Raw genomic sequence first — 17,858 nt, 5'->3', positions numbered from 1 at the left:
TATACCAGACCCGAAGTGGACCCCCACGCCAATTTTTTTTAAAAATGGCATGGGGGGCCCCTAAAAATCCATACCAGACCCTTATCCAAGCACGCAACCTGGCGGGCCGCAGGAAAAGAGGGGGGACATGAGAGCGACCCCCCTCCTGAACTGTACCAGGCCACATGCCCTCAACATGGGGAGGGTGCTTTGGGGTAGCCCCCCAAAGCACCATGTCCCCATGTTGATGGGGACAAGGGCCTCATCCCCACAACCCTTGCCCGGTGGTTGTGGGGGTCTGTGGACAGGGGGCCTATGTGAATCTGGAAGCCCCCTTTAACAAGGGGACCCCCAGATCCTGCCCCCCACCTGTTTGAAATGGTAACATAGTACCCCTACACAAATACTACACAGTGGAGCCACCCTCTTTTATTTCATGTCCTCACCGTATCGGTTAAGCCTGGAGTCACCCCCAAAAATCCGCTATTGTTGGGACAATCGGAAATCGATCGTTGTGCTGGGATCTGCTGTTTTCCATACTGAAGGCTTGACTTGACCTGCAGGGGTCTCCATCTGAGGTGAGAGGCTGGGGGAATCGTGTGGTGCAACACGGATAGTATATATGTGATTGGAGGAATTTGACATCGATTGAAAGTTGTTTTTGCACAAGTATTTTTTTTTCTTGCACACGTATTTTATTCATGAACTTTTATATGTGCACTTATTCATATTAGTGTTTATCGCTTGTTCAACTATGTTTTTTGAATTTCACCTTTTACACTCCAGGAGAACATTTGGATTTATTCAGAAATTTTTATGTTTCACGTTTTTTATGTCATTATATTATTAGACTAGGGTTGTCATATATTTTTTTCACTTGATGCACCTTATATATACACTGGATGTTATTTTAGATTGCCGTTTGGAATCTGTGGCATTGGTGCACATTATCCATGATCTAGAGAATAGTAGAGAAGATTTATTTTTATTTTCACTTGCCTATTCTGTTCTACATGCTTACTTGTAAGTTGTGTGAGCGGTTCTATTTAGTATCTATATACATATTGATTCTAATCTGCACTTCAGTTAGCGCCACATACTTCACTTATTTGTAACTTGCATATTAACCCTTAAAATTAGCACTTTTGATTTTTCACATTCGTGTCCCATAGACTTTAACGGTGTTCGCGTGTTCAAACAAATTTTTTGCCTGTTTGCATGTTCTGCTGCAAACCGAACCAGGGGGTGTTTGGCTCATCCCTAGTGACCATTAATTTTTACTTGTGACCATGTTTACTAGTGTGACCATTTATGATTAAGTTAGTGTCAGTTTTGTGAGTGTGGTGTGACCATTAATTTTTACTTGCTTAGTGTCAGTATATTTGAGTGCATTACTGCAAAATTTAACGCAGTATATATCAATGCATTGTGGCACATTTAACGCAGTATATTTGAGTGTGTTACTGAATGTTTAACGCAGAATATTTGAGTGCGTTACTGCACGTTTAACGCAATATATATCAGTACATTACTGCACATTTAATGCAGTATATATTCATACATTACTGCACATTTAATGCAGTATATATCAGTATGTTACTGCATGTTGAATGCAGTATATATCAGTGCATTACTGTGCGTTTAATGCAGTATATTTAAGTTTGTTACTGCACGTTTAACGCAGTATATATCAGTGCATTACTGTACGTTTAACAAAGTATATTGCAGTGCATCAGTGTAGTTTTACTGCAGTATATTGTAATGTGTCAGAGGAGTGTTTCTGTGTAGTAAGTACTCATGTTAAAGTGCACTAAACACCACTTTCCCATTTCCATATCTTTATTAAATTTTGTCTGGAAGGCCAACAAGGAGAGGCAAACATTCCCAAGGCACTGTGAGAGGGACAGCAACATATGTGTCCACAGGCAAAGGTGGACATGGTCTGTCCTCAGGCAGGGCATCATTTCCTCTGTTTAGTGATGTTGCTCATGCCATCCAGCTACAGTATGCAGAAGAGGTGGTGGACTGGCTTACTAAACCATCATCACCCTCCTCATCCTCTGTCACACAAGCAGAGACTAGCACAGCTACTCCTGCCAAAGCCCCAGCATCAGGCATGGAGGAGTCAGCTGAGTTATTTGAACACAGCGTTAGCCACTTGCACCTTGACGATGCACAGCCATTACTTGATTCCGATTTTGGTTCTGAGGTTGAGGAAGGTAGAAACATGAGCCTATAGAGAGTGGAGAACACTGGTAAATAACAAATTGGCAGTCATGTTCCCCCAGCCGTAAAGTATTGCCAAGTTGTCTCCAGTGATAATGAGAATGGAGGGGGGACGATGATGATGAGGTCACTGACGCAACTTGGGTTCTGAATAGAGTAGGGGAGTAAAGTGAGGGTGAGGCACAACCCCAACGAGGCAGACATTATGGAAGAGTAGATAGCAGCCACCCTATTCCACCAGATTGTGAAGCTGTTATCTCCTGGCCCACTTCCCACAGCTCAGCTGTTTGGGCCTTTTTTTTAGCACATATGCAGCCTTTTGCACTTTGCAATTTCCAAACTTTGCCTCAAGCACATCAAGAGTGGTAAAAAAAACAGCCATTTGGTTACCACATGCTTGACAAAGCATTTAACCTTCTACCACTCAGCCCATTGGCAAGAGCACCTAAAAGCCACAGAAAAGGGACACAATTCTGCTCCTCCTCACTCTTCACCTTTCCAGTCTACCCCTGCCATACCTCATGACCTCTCAGCAGCCTCCACTGACAGGGATGATGGTACAGAGTAAGTTGCCCCAGGTCCTGGCAGAACATCTGCCAGTAGCACACCACAAGCTGTAGATTACAGCAGGCAAATTTCTCTGCCCCATCTGCTGCAGCGAAGAAAAAAAAATACAATAACTGCCACCCACATACCCAGCGTTTACATTCAAGCTTGTCCAAGCTGCTGGCTTTACAACTCCTGCCTTTCTGTCTGGTGGATTCTGCTCCCTTCTGTGAATTTGCAAAATGTGCTGTACCACAATGGCAGGTTCTCAATCGCTATTCCTTTTCACGTAAGGCTATTCCAGCTCCCTAACATCAAATGGAAGGCAATGTTGTGGCATCATTGGGCAAGGCAGTTGGCTAGTGGTGCCACAGAGGCCCACAGAGGGACCAGAAGATGAAATCTCTTGGGGCCACCTTAAAGAGAAGTTTATGTAATGCCTATCCTGACTCTGGTAGGTTACAGTCTGGTGGGAAACATAGTTTTGAGGCTTCTTTTGGTCAAGAGAGGAATGGTGGAGAAGAGGACCGCCTCAGTGATGCCTTTCAAAATTCTTTGAGTCCTCGGCACCCAGGGCTGTCAGCTTCCACATCCCATCAGCAGCATTTTCATCATATGATGGAACATTATCTAGGGTAAAAAACAGACATGGAGAGCTTTCCAGTAGATTTCTGGGTCATGAGAATAGACCACTACCCAGAACTTGCCTAGAGGTTTTGAGACAGATAAGAGCGCACGTCTGTCCACAGACTCCTTGGACCGGCTGACATTTATCAAAATGAATCAGTCCTGAATTAGCAGCAGCTATCAAGTCCCTGATGCCAATGTCGCTGATTAAATGCTTTCTGGATCTTGAATCTCTGAAAGACTGTGTAGGCTGCCTAACTTTGTGGGTGTTGATTTCATCTGGAAGAAATTTTTTAGTGTAGGTTTCATGAGCACAATTAACACTCAAGGACTCATATTTCCACGCCTGTTTGACAGGTACATATCATTGCAATTTTTGACAGCAAGGCCAATTCTTGCTTTCATCTAGAGTAACTCTATAGGGTTACAGTGTGAAGGCACCACCAACACCCAAAGCCCAATTTTACCGCACCTGTTACTTCTATTCAAGGTCTGCAAAAGAGACCTGAATTTATCCAAAAAACCTCTAATCTTGTTCCGAGTGTTCTAAATTGGGGCCTCATCATACAGACTGGCCATCCAAGCCATTGTTTATAAAATAAAGAAAGATTGAATGGAAATTTTTTTGGCTTTATAAATGTCATTATTGCTGCAGCAGGTTCTATACATGGTACTATAGTTAAAGGAATTTTTTTTTTTTATTTCTCATTTTGATGGTTTCACTTTAAGTATCAGTAAATCACTGCTCATTTAAAAATTGTTTTTTACAAACCTTTTTCATTGATACATGTCCCCCAGGGCAGTACCCAGACCCCCATGACCATTGTATGCCCAATTACTTGCATATAAGCCTTCAAAATAGTCACTATTGATTTTTCCAGCTCAGGTTCTATATACTTCAATGGGGTTCATTATTCGGTTCCCGAACTTTTACTTTAAAGTTTTGCCGCGAACCGAACAGGAGTTTGTTCGGCCCATCTCTATTGGCCAGCCTGCCCTAGATGGGGTGGTTGGATCAGGGGTGTCCATTCCCATAATAAAGCAGACCTTCACTTTACCTTGTTGATTTCAAATGAGGGAAAAATAGTATGACTCATTCCAGCCCCTGCAACTAACCAGTTCTTTAACCTGCATATATAACTGTATAACTAACAATAACTGAAGGCTTGAACACCAGCCTCTTCAAGATGCACATGGTACACATACAGTAGATACTCTGTGGTTGGAAACCACAGAACAGAACCAAAATAAGAGTAGTGAAGTGTGTTTAGTATTCCTTTGATTTTTTTGTTTAGAAATTATTTTAAAAAGTTTCCTTCAGGAACAAACACCACTCATGAATATAGTGACTGTTTTTCTAAGCTTCGGCTATCTGGGCAACATTTTTCAGTTGCTTCAGGGCAATTCACTATTTCTGATTCTCAGCGGTGCAATAAAACATGTTGAAAACTTGGCTAGACTGGAAGGTGCCAAGATGATAAAATGCAATAAAACTGTGTTGCCACAATTTTTATCTCACGCTCTTTGACCCTAAGGCAAGAAGGGGAGTGACATTACATCCTCTTTGCTGTGATGTGTGATCTCAGTCATTCCAAGAAAAAAAATGAGAATATTTATATTTGGTGATACTACTTATACACTGGCCCAGATGCCAGGTGGGAGTTAAGAAAGAAACTAGCAAGTGTATGCATGTACATAGCATACAAATGATGGCTGTAAAGAAGAATAAAGAAAAAGCCTGAGGATATACTAGCTAAACAGATCAATGGAGATATTAGCTAGATGTGTTAAATTAATCTGTGCTTAAAGGTTGATTTTATTATAATTTTGTGGTTTAGAGTCATTTATATTTTCTTGATTTTAAATGTACATATACAAGGTACAGACCTACTTGCTTTTGTGACAGTTAATCTCCAACAGAAATACATGAACTGTCTGGGAATGGAGGGGGTAATACTTTCTTCTGACTTTGTATGTAATTTTAGCTTCAGTTATTTAACTCTGTGAACAATTAGACAGCTAAATATGTCGAAACAAGCAAAGACCTCCTCCTCTTGCTGTCTAGAAATCATGAATAGGGAAATACTAAATGGAAGTTTCACATTTATTTGACTAAAAATGTTAGATGTAATTCAAAAAATAGGATTTGATACAGCTTTGATACATATTCAGAAGGAAATCTTAGAAACCTGAGAGGTCCCAAAATAGTCCAACTGAGGGGGTGAGCAACATTTTTTGCACAGCCGACAGAACTAGATTGAGATTCAATGGGATCATAGGTGGCTGAACAGGTGCAACAATATGTGCAACACCTTTTTCAAAAACCTTTAACAAGAAATGAGGCAAGCAGTTTTTGAAAAAGAATCTCTAGAGAAAAAAATCTGTCCATTGGTACTACACAAGAGCAAATGTTGTTCCAGACCAGATTGGAGAAAGGTCAGAATGTGTCCCATGGGGGATTTCCTGGAATAAAAATTCCTAGCCCCCACTATGCAAAATACACCTTCTAAATTCAATGGTAGACCTTGCAAGAGGTTGATTTTCTAAATTTAAGGATCACAGGACTAACTAATCAGATATGCATTTACCTCTTAAGACCTGAGCTTCAACAGCCATGCCATCAAAGCTAGCAATCATGTCCTTGATGACGCCCTGGAGGAGGGGTGAAATGCATAAACGCACTTCCAGTTTACATGTACCTGTGACATCGCTTCCGGTATCCATGGAATGCACCCTGAACCACGCTGTGGCTGCAAACCCAGATGTAACCGATGCCTGATTTTACTGAGTCGTCTCATGAGTGACGTTCTGATTAATGCACATTTTTTTTTTCTTTTTTTTTTTCTTTTTTTTTTTTTTCCACGTCAGAGGTCCTGTGCTAGAGACTCATTCATATTGCCTCTCATTTTTATCTCAGCATCAAATCTCATCATCGTGGTTTATAATTCTTATTTTCACTGTTTTTTTATTAAATAATCCAACAAAAGTTACAAACCTTCCTAGAGCATATCTAAACAACAACAATCTACTTGTATTATTTATCCCTTACCCGCCCTACCCCTACCCATCCTAAACCCCCCCCCCCCCTCCGCAGCCCTCCCATACGCCCAAGTGCACGTAAACATCAATATGCTACCACTATGTCTCCTATTCATTCTAGTCTAAAGGGTGTCCCATCTCAGTTATCCATGGGGTCCATATTCCCTTCCATTCTCTATAATTTCCTCTCCTTACATACAATGTCTTCTCTTTCCAAACTAGTTCGTTAATACTTTGGGTCCATTCTCCTACTGTAGGGGCTCTTTCAGCTTGCCATCTTTGCGCGATCAATCTGCGTGCCTGAAACAGGCATCTTACCACTGCCATCGTGATATATTTCCCTTCTCTCGGCTCTTGCCTACATCCCAATACGCACAAGATCGGGTCCATTACCATTTCTACCTTAAAGATCCTATTAATACTCGCCAGCACTTCTCTCCAATAACGAAAGAGCTTCGGGCAACGCCACAGCATGTGTAAGAGATCTCCCTGTCCCCGACATCTAGGGCATCTATCGTCTATTCTCCTACCAAACTGACGTAGTCTTTTAGGGGTATAATAAGCCCTGTGCACCAGCATCAATTGTGAGATCTTTTGGGAAGGGGAGAGCGAGGTCACTGGCCCTAATTCCATTATTCTCCTCCACTGCGTATCTAATATTTCTCCTATATCCTCTTCCCATTTCCTCTTCAAGTTCGGGTAGTCAATTTCGCGATTAGAATTCATACCTAAATGATTGTAAATACCTGAAATGGACCCCTTTACCCTATCTGAGGTGAGCAACTTCTGAAGTAGAGGTATTTTATCCCACGGTGGCATATTTCCCCCAAACTGTGCTGCTAAGGCATGTCTCACCTGCAGGTAGCTAAAGAATGAGTGTTGTGGTATATCATATACTTTTTTTAACTCTGAGAATGTCCTTAAGACTAGTGATGGACGAACTTCCGACGGGACGTTTCGCGAACGCGAAATGCGAACGGACCCAAACGTTCGCGAAACCGACCGTTCGCCGCGGGCCCCATTGACTTCAATGGGAGGCGAACTTTGCAAACCTTCATGTCGAATTTGCGGCCACGTGGTAATTATTAGGGGGTAAAACGTAGTCCCACCATCTGGACAATGACATAATACATGTATGAGGTGAATTTGGGATCGATAACTACAAGCATTTTTATTTTATTTGGGAAATTGTTCTAACAATTCAGGACTATGGAGCTAATGAAGGCAATGGAGGAGAGGGAAGGTCAGGGACCAGGGTAGGCAAAGAAGAGGGTGCAGGAGATGATCACCAGCAGCGTGACATACCGGAATGACACATGCACCGTGATAGAGGCATCTGACAGCAGCACCGTAATACAGAGCACTGACAGCAGCACCGTGACATACAGCGCTGACAGCAGCACCGTGACATACAGCGCTGACAGCAGCACCGTGACATACAGCGCTGACAGCAGCACCGTGACATACAGCGCTGACAGCAGCACCGTGACATACAGCGCTGACAGCAGCACCGTGACATACAGCGCTGACAGCAGCACCGTGACATACAGCGCTGACAGCAGCACCGTGACATACAGCGCTGACAGCAGCACCGTGACATACAGCGCTGACAGCAGCACCGTGACATACAGCGCTGACAGCAGCACCGTGACATACAGCGCTGACAGCAGCACCGTGACATACAGCGCTGACAGCAGCACCGTGACATACAGCGCTGACAGCAGCACCGTGACATACAGCACTGACAGCAGCACCGTAAGCAGCCCCAGGAGGAAGTCAGCACAGCACAGGGATGGTGTGATCCCCTCATAATAAGAACCCCCAGGAGGAAGTCAGCACAGCACAGGGATAGTGTGATCCCTTCATAATAAGAACCCCCAGGAGGAAGTCAGCACAGCACAGGGATATCATAAGCAGCCCCAGTAGAAATATGACACCGCTCAACCTCTTCAAAGAGGAGGGTAGGGGCATATAGTACGGTGTGCTTTTTTGGGTCAAGGAAGTGAGCCAAATGAATTAAGAAGGTCTGTGTGCTTGATTAAAAAAATAGTTTATAGACATATACATGGTCTACTGGTCACATGTGTTGAATTCCTCCGAGATCCATGCCTCATTCATTTTTAGAAATGTGAGGTAGTTAACACTGTGGTGAGCTAGGCGAGTACGCTTATCGGTCACAATCCCCCCTGCTGCGCTGAACGTCCTTTCGGACAGGACACTGGATGAGGGGCAAGCCAACAGTTCGATTGCAAATTGGGCAAGCTCTGGCCAGAGGTCAAGCCTGCCCACCCAGTAGTCTAGGGGTTCATCACTCCTCAGAGCGTCCACATCGGCCGTTAACCCAATGTAGTCGGACACCTGACGGTCTAGGCGTTCCCTGATGCTGGATCCGGATGACACCTGTCGATGGGTCGGCTGAAAGAATGACCTCATATCCGAAGTCACCAACACATCTTCAAACCGGCCTCTTCTTGCAGGCGCTGTTGGATTGGTACCCGCAAATCCTTCTCTGGGAGTGGGAATTGCTCCTCTGCCAGCGCACGCAAAAGCAGAATGCAGCATTTCTCGAAGCAAGGCCTGGAAGTGCTGCATTCTGACAGCCCTCTGCGACGGCGGTAACATTTCCGCCATTTTGTGTTTGTACCGGGGGTCTAAGTACGTTGCCACCCAGTACTGGTCCTTGACCCTCATGCTTTTTATACGGGGGTCCCTATTAAAACACTGGAGCATGAAGGCCCCCATTTGCACTAAAGTGGAAGCGGTGTGGTGGCCTGGCTCCTGCTCATCATCCAGGATAATGTCGTCCTCTTCATTCTCCTCTCCCCATCCTCGCACAACAGGGATCCCAGAAAGGTTTAAAGCATGCTCTTCTTGCTCCTGCTCATCCGCCCCGGCACCATCCTCCTCTGACTCCTCATCAGACTCCTGTTGTTGACTTGTCTCAGATAGAGTAGCCCCCCCTGGGAATTCATCCAGCATTGCGACTTCCTCATCTTCCCGCTCCTGCTCCTCCACAGCCTGATCAATGACACGACGCAATGCACGCTCCAGAAAGAAGGCATAAGGTACCATGTCACTGATGGCGCCATGGCTGCGACTGACCAGTTTGGTGATCTCCTCAAATGGCCGCAGAAGTCTGCATGTGTCGCGCATGAGCAGCCACTGGCGCGGTGAAAAAAAACCCAGCTCCCCAGAACCGTTTCTTTCGCAGAGTTCATACAGGTAGACGTTAACTGCACGTTTCTGCTGGAGCAGCCTATCAAGCATATAGAAGGTTGAGTTCCATCGCGTCGGGCAATCGCAAATAAGACGTCTGACCGGCAGATGGTGTCGCCGCTGAATGTCAGCAAGGCGAGCCATGGCCGTGTAAGATCTTCTGAAATGGGCCGAGATTTTCCTTGCCTGCCGCAAGATGTCCTGGACCCCAGGGTATTTGACAAGGAATCGCTGCACGACCAAGTTTAAGACGTGTGCCATGCACGGCACGTGCGTGATTTTGCCCTGTTTCAATGCGCTAAGCAGATTGGCACCGTTGTCACACACCACTTTACCAACTGTCAAATTGAGCGGTGTTAGCCACTCATCTGCCTGTGAACGCAAAGCTGAAAGGAGTGCCGGGCCAGTGTGGCTCTTTGCTTCCAGGCACAACAGACGCAGCACGGCATGGCAACGTCTCACCTGGCATGTGGAATAGGTTCTGGGGAGCTTGGGCGGTGCAGTGGAAGAGACGCTAGCAGCGGAAAAGGAGGAGGCAGCTGAGGAGGAGAGGGAGGAGGATGGAGTAGGAGGAGGAGAAGAAGAGTCAGGCCTGCATGCAATCCGTGGCGGTAAAACCAAATCTACACGGGTGCCACGGGTTACATGCTTGACGGCCGTCAGAAGGTTCACCCAGTGGGCAGTAAAACTGATATACCTTCCCTGCCCGTGTTTGCTAGACCACGTGTCTGTGGTCAGATGTATCTTGGCACCGACACTGTGTGCCAGAGATACATTCACTTGCCGCTGAACATGGCCATATAGCTCTGGGATGCCCTTCTCTGAGAAATACTTCCTTCCTGGGACCTTCCATTGTGGTGTTCCAATGGCCACAAATTTGCGAAAGGCCTCCGAGTCCACCAGTTTATATGGCAGTAGTTGGCGGGCTATGAGTTCTGACAAGCCAGCCGCCAACCGTTGGGCAAGAGGGTTATCCGGCATCATCATTTTTTTACGCTCAAACATTAGGCCCACGGAAGCCTGCCTTTTTGCAGAAAAATGTGAGCTTGGCGTGATGGAAGGTGGAGTGGAGGACAATTGTGAGGAGAGAGGAGAAGGAGAAGTAGAAGACGAGGCTGGACGGTGAGAGCCTGCAGTGTGGCTTTGTGTGTTCCGTTGCTCCCACTGGGCTCGGTGATGGCTGCTCATGTGCCTTCTTAAGGCGGTCGTCCCTAGGTGAGTATTGGGCTTACCGCGACTAACGCGTTGACTGCAAAGATTGCAGATGGCAACGCTATTGTCAGCAGCGGACACGTTAAAAAAAGCCCACACTGCGGAGCCATGTGCCGGTGTCCTGGGAGCGCCAGATGTGACCGTACATGGTCGATGACTCGCTCCTGATACATTTGCAGTCTGCTTTGTCCCTGCTGTGCAATGTAAGTCATTGCTGCTTCTCCTCCCTATCTGCTGGTCCATATCTCCCTCTGAACTCCCCTCCTCTTCCTCTCTTGTGGGCACCCACGTGACATCACTAGACACGTCATCATCAACGTCACCTTCCCCACCGCTATAAGTAGAGATCTCGGAGTAGGCAGCAACACCGGGGACCAACCTCCTCCTTGGGCTGATCTGGGTACTGGCGTCAGACTGCTGAGTAGCGCTTGTTGCTACCTCCTCTTCCTGATCCAATACCAAGAGTGGCTGCGCATCAGAAATGTCCTCTTGATATGGATCGGAAAATAATTCCAGTGACTCAAGCGGAAGGTATGTGGTGGTGGTGGTGGTGGTCGTGTTGTTGGTGGTAGTGTCTTTGGGGGTGCACATAGCAGAGAGTGAAGAAGAGGGTGCAGATCGAGAGGATGAGGAGGGTGCAGAAGAGTAAGGCTGAGCGAGCCACTCAACCAAGTCTGGTGCATCCTTTAAAGTAATTGAACGCACCTTCTGCAACTTCCCACTTTGGCTCAAGCCTGTTGCTCCTGCCCTACCCCTACCACCCCTGCGGAAGGGCCTGCCTCTTCCTCTGCATGTCATTTTTTAAATGACCCTGTGACAAAACTCTTAGTCCCTATACCGCTGAAGGACTGCTGCAGTATAGGTGAGCGGTCAGCAGTGGTGCACGTCAACCCTATCTATTGTGGACCTATAGCGGTCCTTACAGAACAGCAGACTGTACCGCACTCAAGCCTATGTACCGTAGCACCCTATACCAAGTTACCAGTCCTTATAAGAACTTTTGTGGAACAAGCAGGTTGTGTATTAGTGTTTAGCAGACTGTACGTCAGTCCCTATACCGCTGAAGGACTGCTGCAGTATAGGGCAGCGGTCAGCAGTGGTGCACGTCAACCCTATCTATTGTGGACCGATAGCGGTCCTTACAGAACAGCAGACTGTACCGCACTCAAGCCTATGTACCGTAGCACCCTATACCAAGTTACCAGTCCTTATAAGAACTTTTGTGGAACAAGCAGGTTGTGTGTTAGTGATTAGCAGACTGTACGTCAGTCCCTATACCGCTGAAGGACTGCTGCAGTATAGGTGAGCGGTCAGCAGTGGTGCACGTCAACCCTATCTATTGTGGACCGATAGCGGTCCTTACAGAACAGCAGACTGTACCGCACTCAAGCCTATGTACCGTAGCACCCTATACCAAGTTACCAGTCCTTATAAGAACTTTTGTGGAACAAGCAGGTTGTGTGTTAGTGATTAGCAGACTGTACGTCAGTCCCTATACCGCTGAAGGACTGCTGCAGTATAGGTGAGCGGTCAGCAGTGGTGCACGTCAACCCTATCTATTGTGGACCGATAGCGGTCCTTACAGAACAGCAGACTGTACCGCACTCAAGCCTATGTACCGTAGCACCCTATACCAAGTTACCAGTCCTTATAAGAACTTTTGTGGACCAAGCAGGTTGTGTATTAGTGTTTAGCAGACTGTACGTCAGTCCCTATACCGCTGAAGGACTGCTGCAGTATAGGGCAGCGGTCAGCAGTGGTGCACGTCAACCCTATCTATTGTGGACCGATAGCGGTCCTTACAGAACAGCAGACTGTACCGCACTCAAGCCTATGTACCGTAGCACCCTATACCAAGTTACCAGTCCTTATAAGAACTTTTGTGGAACAAGCAGGTTGTGTGTTAGTGATTAGCAGACTGTACGTCAGTCCCTATACCGCTGAAGGACTGCTGCAGTATAGGTGAGCGGTCAGCAGTGGTGCACGTCAACCCTATCTATTGTGGACCGATAGCGGTCCTTACAGAACAGCAGACTGTACCGCACTCAAGCCTATGTACCGTAGCACCCTATACCAAGTTACCAGTCCTTATAAGAACTTTTGTGGACCAAGCAGGTTGTGTATTAGTGTTTAGCAGACTGTACGTCAGTCCCTATACCGCTGAAGGACTGCTGCAGTATAGGGCAGCGGTCAGCAGTGGTGCACGTCAACCCTATCTATTGTGGACCGATAGCGGTCCTTACAGAACAGCAGACTGTACCGCACTCAAGCCTATGTACCGTAGCACCCTATACCAAGTTACCAGTCCTTATAAGAACTTTTGTGGAACAAGCAGGTTGTGTGTTAGTGATTAGCAGACTGTACGTCAGTCCCTATACCGCTGAAGGACTGCTGCAGTATAGGTGAGCGGTCAGCAGTGGTGCACGTCAACCCTATCTATTGTGGACCGATAGCGGTCCTTACAGAACAGCAGACTGTACCGCACTCAAGCCTATGTACCGTAGCACCCTATACCAAGTTACCAGTCCTTATAAGAACTTTTGTGGACCAAGCAGGTTGTGTATTAGTGTTTAGCAGACTGTACGTCAGTCCCTATACCGCTGAAGGACTGCTGCAGTATAGGGCAGCGGTCAGCAGTGGTGCACGTCAACCCTATCTATTGTGGACCGATAGCGGTCCTTACAGAACAGCAGACTGTACCGCACTCAAGCCTATGTACCGTAGCACCCTATACCAAGTTACCAGTCCTTATAAGAACTTTTGTGGAACAAGCAGGTTGTGTGTTAGTGATTAGCAGACTGTACGTCAGTCCCTATACCGCTGAAGGACTGCTGCAGTATAGGTGAGCGGTCAGCAGTGGTGCACGTCAACCCTATCTATTGTGGACCGATAGCGGTCCTTACAGAACAGCAGACTGTACCGCACTCAAGCCTATGTACCGTAGCACCCTATACCAAGTTACCAGTCCTTATAAGAACTTTTGTGGACCAAGCAGGTTGTGTATTAGTGTTTAGCAGACTGTACGTCAGTCCCTATACCGCTGAAGGACTGCTGCAGTATAGGGCAGCGGTCAGCAGTGGTGCACGTCAACCCTATCTATTGTGGACCGATAGCGGTCCTTACAGAACAGCAGACTGTACCGCACTCAAGCCTATGTACCGTAGCACCCTATACCAAGTTACCAGTCCTTATAAGAACTTTTGTGGAACAAGCAGGTTGTGTATTAGTGTTTAGCAGACTGTACGTCAGTCCCTATACCGCTGAAGGACTGCTGCAGTATAGGTGAGCGGTCAGCAGTGGTGCACGTCAACCCTATCTATTGTGGACCGATAGCGGTCCTTACAGAACAGCAGACTGTACCGCACTCAAGCCTATGTACCGTAGCACCCTATACCAAGTTACCAGTCCTTATAAGAACTTTTGTGGACCAAGCAGGTTGTGTATTAGTGTTTAGCAGACTGTACGTCAGTCCCTATACCGCTGAAGGACTGCTGCAGTATAGGGCAGCGGTCAGCAGTGGTGCACGTCAACCCTATCTATTGTGGACCGATAGCGGTCCTTACAGAACAGCAGACTGTACCGCACTCAAGCCTATGTACCGTAGCACCCTATACCAAGTTACCAGTCCTTATAAGAACTTTTGTGGAACAAGTGAGTTGTGAATGTTTAGCAGACTGCAGCAGAAGGGCAGCAGTCAAGTATAATATCCTTTCTATATTTGGAAGAAAGAATATTATACATGTACAAGCCTATTACTGTACCACTGATACCAGTCCTGAAAAGAACCTTTGTGGAACTAATAATAACAGCAAGTCTTTAAAATTACCCTCACTGCCTGACAACACTGCTTCCTTCCTGTCCCTATACAAATTGGCAAAAAAAGAGAACGATTAGTGGTTACTGGAACAGCTCTTTTGTGGACCTTGATAGTAACAGCTAATGATGATGATGATGATGATGATGATGAAAGACTAATCTGGCTGTCCCTGTAGCATACACCGTCCTTTCCCTTTCTCTAAACTAACAAAAGACACTCAGGCTGCTGCAAGAATCAGCAGCACAGCAAACCTATCAACACCTAACACCTATACCAGTCCTGAAAAGAACTTTTGTGTACCAAATAGCTAGTGGTTTATCTCTCCCTACTCCACACAGGAACCTGTCCCTATCTTAACAGAAGAAAGAATGTAAAATGGCCACCGGATCGGGTGTATTTATAGGTTAGGGGGAATGTACAAGTGTCCATGTGCTGTCATGTCTCAATTGGCTGTCCTGTATCACATGATAAACGTGTCACCAAAGGTTAAAGTTCTTGTATACATTAAACACGTAAGTCCGCCGCGGCGAACGACGGAAAAAGGCGTTCGAACGTGCGGACCGCGAATGTCGGAAATTCGCCGCGAAACGACCGCCGGGCGAACCGTTCGGCCATCACTACTTAAGACCCCTCCATCATAGAGATGAATCACTTTAGTTATACCCTTCCTTTCCCATGATTTAATCTTACCAATAATAAATATTTCAGGTAAGTTTTTGTTGTCCCAGAGGGGTGTAGATTCTAACAGCCCTGAAAAACCCATTTTTAATTTCACCGCTTTCCAAACCTTACCTACCATTTTAGTTATCGAGTTACTATACTGAAAAGAGTCAGCCTCCAGGACCTCAGCTATGAACTCATGTGGGGCTCCTATCATTCTAATCCCTTCTTTTAGCTTTCTTCCCTGCTCCGAGTCGTAACCCGCCAGATGCTGCATCTGCGCCGCCAGGTAATAGTTCCTAGGTTGTGGAACCGCCAGGCCTCCCCTATCTATTGGCATCTGCAGCGTCTGGAGTCGTATCCGGGCCGTGCCTTTCTTCCAGATAAGTTCCCGAAAAAGGGTCTCTACTTTCTTAAACCATTTTTTGCATATCCATACGGGCGCATTATGTAAAACATACAACAACTGTGGCAGCCAAATCATTTTGATCAGGCTGCAACGGCCCATTACTGAAAGCGGGAGTTTACTCCAGACGTCGCATTTGCACTTAAATTTATGCAGAAGAGGAATTAAATTTTTATTGATGTATTGATCAGGGTTCAATGTCAAGTATATGCCGAGGTACTTCAACGCATCTACCTCTCTTACCCTTATCCCCGGAAGCGGGACTGCAGCATCCAGGGGGTCGACTCGGAGCAGTTCAGATTTCGCCCAGTTAATAGCCAGCCCTGAAAAATTTCCGAAGCCTTCTACTAAGGTAACTGCCTGCACCAGAGATGGTCCGGTATCTCCCAAAAACAATAACACATCATCTGCGTATAAGGCAATCTTTTCCTGTCTCTCTCCACTTCTTTGAAATCCCCTAATCCCAGAATTGGCCCTAATAGCTATGGCTAATGGCTCTATGGCCAAAGCAAAGAGCAGAGGAGACAAGGGACAACCTTGCCTTGTCCCTCTGCTCATTTCAATCTTTTCTGAGTACCTACCATTGGCCCTTACCCTGGCGCTAGGGGCATTATACATCTTTTTAATCCAGCCAATAAAGGTGGGGCCCATTCCTACTTTCTCCAACACCCGCCATAGGAAGTTCCATTCTAGGCTGTCGAAAGCTTTTGTTACATCCAGGGACATTATGGCCCTCGCCCCTACATTCTCTGCTGGGATCTGCATATTTAGGAAGGTTCTTCTGATGTTCATACTAGTAGATCTTCCCATAATAAACCCCGTTTGATCTGGGTGCACTAGCTTTGTCATAAATTGATTCAACCTATTTGAAAGTACTTTAGCTAAGATTTTTTCATCCGCATTCAGTAATGATATTGGCCTGTACGAGGCTACTTCCAACGGGTCCTTGTCCGTTTTGGGGATCACTATGATCGTTGCCTCTGTCATTGATGCAGGTAAATGTCTCCCTTCCGCTGAATCTGTTAAAGTTTTATGCAGCTCGGGAAGTAGCAGTTCTCCATTAAATTTATATATTTCTACCGGTAGCCCGTCCGGGCCGGGGGCCTTATTATTTGGCATCCCAGCTAATGCCTGTTGTAGCTCACTAATGGTTATCGGGGCATCTAAAATTAAGAGTAAGAGTCACCATTTCTAAATTTTCCAGGAAACTATCCATTACCCCTTCCTCCCCTGAGCCTTGTGACTGATACAGCTCTCTGTAGTAATTTCCAAAAATTTCTACTATCTCCTCACTCTTGCATGATATCTCCCCGTTTAGTTTTCTAATACTTGAAATGAGTGAGGGGGAGGAGTTTGTCTTAACCAGCTGTGCAAGCAGTCTTCCCACCCCCTCCCCTTCTCCAAAATAGCGCTGTTTCACAAATATTCGTTTACTCTCTTCTTTTTTTACAATTGCTATTTTATAATCTTGTTGTTTATTTAACCAGATTTTTTGATTTTCTGGGGTTGGGTCCATAACATAAGCATTCTCAGCTTCAAATAGTTCCTTCCTAATATTCTCCTCCCATAGTCTGGATTTTCTCTTCATTCTTGCTACCTGTTGGATCAAAACGCCCCTAATAAACGCTTTCAGGGTATCCCAGATCACACTCATTGGCGCCGTGCCGGCATTAAGACTTATAAACTCTTTTAATCTTAGTTTAACTTCCACTTCGTCCTTCATAAGTTCCAGCCAAAACGGACTAATCTTCCAGCACCCTTGGATTTTTTTGATCCCCGTATTAAACACGACCCTCAGCAGAGAATGGTCTGAGATCCCCCTAGGCATGTATTCTATCTCCCTTATGTTTTGTGCCATTTCCACATTTCCTATAACCATATCTATCCTAGAGAGGGTGCCATGCGATCCTGACAAGCAAGAGTATTGTTTAATTCTCGGATTCCTCTCTCTCCAAAGGTCCTTCAAGCCTATTTCATTCAGAAAGCAGCTCAGCCTGGTTTCACCTAAGTCCCTGGATCGCACCTTAGGGGGAAACCTATCATAATTTACATCCAGGACTTCATTGAAGTCTCCCATCGCAATAACTGGGATGTCTTCTTTATCCCCAATAAATTCCAACAGTTTGTACA

This window comes from Lithobates pipiens, unplaced genomic scaffold (genome assembly GCF_037356315.1).
Source record: "Lithobates pipiens isolate NorthernLeopardFrog02 unplaced genomic scaffold, aLitPip1_a1.2 Scaffold_13, whole genome shotgun sequence".
Classification (NCBI taxonomy): Eukaryota; Metazoa; Chordata; class Amphibia; order Anura; family Ranidae; genus Lithobates; species Lithobates pipiens.
Note: the sequence above shows the minus strand (reverse complement) of the source record.